Source organism: Arachis hypogaea, chromosome 18 (assembly GCF_003086295.3).
Source record: "Arachis hypogaea cultivar Tifrunner chromosome 18, arahy.Tifrunner.gnm2.J5K5, whole genome shotgun sequence".
Taxonomy (NCBI): domain Eukaryota; kingdom Viridiplantae; phylum Streptophyta; class Magnoliopsida; order Fabales; family Fabaceae; genus Arachis; species Arachis hypogaea.
In genome coordinates, this window is record NC_092053.1 from 99,645,392 (window position 1) to 99,647,730 (window position 2,339).

Consider the following 2,339-nt stretch of genomic DNA (forward strand, 5'->3'; position numbering starts at 1 on the left):
AGAGAGTTAGCTCTTTTCTTTTGAAAAATAGTTTTCAAAGAGGCACCACAGACACTACTCTATTTATCAAGAATTCTAATGATTCTTTCATTCTAGTCTAAATCTATGTTGATGACATTATTTTTGGATCAGCCAATGAATCTCTTTGTACTGAATTTGGAAAACTCATGACAAGTGAATTTGACATGAGCATGATGGGTAAACTTAATTTTTTTCCTTGGACTTCAAATTAAGCAAACTGAAAATGGTATTTTTATTCATCAAGAGAAGTATGCCAAGGAACTAGTTAAGAAATTTGGTATGAAAAATGCCAAACCCATGGGAACTCCCATGCACCCTAATCCTAAGATTGATGATTTTTCTGCAGTTGATTATTGTGATGCAGATTTTGCTGGTGATAGAGTTGATAGAAAGAGCACATCAGGCATATGTTGTTTCATTGGAAAGTCTTTAAATGTCTGATCAAGTAAGAAGCAGTCCATATTGGCTTTATCCACTACAGATGCTAAGTTTATAGCTGCTTCTTCTTGTTGTTCTCAGGTTATGTGGTTAAAAACACAGCTTGCTAATTATAAATTAAATGTTGAAAATATTTCCTTGTTGTGTGATAATATGAGTACCATTAATGTTTCAAAGAATCCATTTTTGCACTCTAGAACTAAACATATTGAAGTGAGATTTCACTCAATAAGAGAACATGTTCAAAAAGAGGATATTAGCATTCAATTTGTTAAATAAGAAGAGCAATTAGCTGATATTTTCACTAAATCACTCACTGAAGACAGATTTTGCATGCTTAGGACTAGTCTAGGGATTTTAAGTCATGATTCATTGTTTGAAAATTGCTGATGTGTTTGTTGAAGTTTTTGTCTCATAGGCTGGGATGAGACAATTCTTGGCAAATGAAGAACCATCTCTCTGAACTTCGTTCTCTGGGCCTTATTGCACGTGCTGAATCATCTGGGCCAACCTTAAAATTCAGATTCTGGGTGGTCCAAACATGTTTCTTTAAAGTAAACCACCTCTGGTCCCAAATGAGTGTTACATCATCCATGTGTTTTATTCTCTTTTATTTTATTCCTTTTGTCATTTAGTCAAAAGTTTTCAAATTTAAAATTACTTTATGTTTTATTTTTAATAAAATCAAATCACTTTTTCTTTGTGATGTCAAGTCTTTTCAGTGTCAAGTCACAGTGATGCAGTTGCATGGGTACAAAAAACCTCCTTTATGGCAGTTACTAAACCTGTCTCCTCATAAATCATACCACTAACCCTTTGGTTCTTTCCCCCACTACCATCAGTGCATCTCTTCCTTCAAAACCATGGTTAAAATCAAAATGAGGAAGAAAGTTGTTCATCAAAAACTTTCACGAGAAAAGCTTCTCAAATTCTCTTCGAAGCCAAAACCTTCCACTCGCTCCAGAGATCAAACGTTCACACCCACGCCTTCTTCTCCTATATCTCCTCCTCGCATAGATCCCATGGCTTGCACCAAGAATCCCTCAAGGATTCCATCTTCCTCCAAGCCAACCTCAACTCTCAGCGCTCCTCACAGCGCTCCATCGAATCCAAGCACCTCGAAAGGGAAACGGCCTGCTGCAGCCGAACCAACCACTGAGCCAACTCAACCTAAGCCAAGTTCTGTTCCTACTCGTCCTCAGAGAGGTAAACCACATATCCCTCTTAAATCTATTAAAGAACCAGACATTGATCCCTTTGCACACAAATCACACTTCATGACCTCCCACTCAAACTATAACCCTCACAGATTTAGGTCTGCCATGAATAATGATTTTTATGAAGGAGTTATTCAGTACCGTACCCTGTGTCCCACTTTTCTTGCTGATTTACCCAATCTGAAAAAGAAAGGTTTTTCTTTTATTAAAAATTTGGAATTTCTGAACTGGAACCATCTTTTTAAAATTAAAAGGCCAGTTTACCTACTATTAGTCAGGGAGTTTTATGCCAATATGACTTACCATGAGGGAAGTATTCATTCTTATGTCAAAGACCGAGACATTGTGTTAAACAATAAAACTATCAGTGCTTCCTTGAAATACATTGATGTTGGGGCGTGTGGCTATGCACCGGGTAAGTGGGATGAAGGAGTTGGTATCTCTTTCAAAGATGCTCTAGCTTATGTATGTGAACACGTTTCTCTGATTGATGGCATCACACCCACTCACAAGGCCTTGGGTTATAATTGTGCTCAATTGCACCGTATAGTAAATCATATCATCCTTCCTCAGAGTGGCTCATACCAAAGGGTATCTTACACTGACACTCTTGTTTTGTAAGCTATTCTCATAAAAATAGAAATCTCTCTTGCTTATTTAATG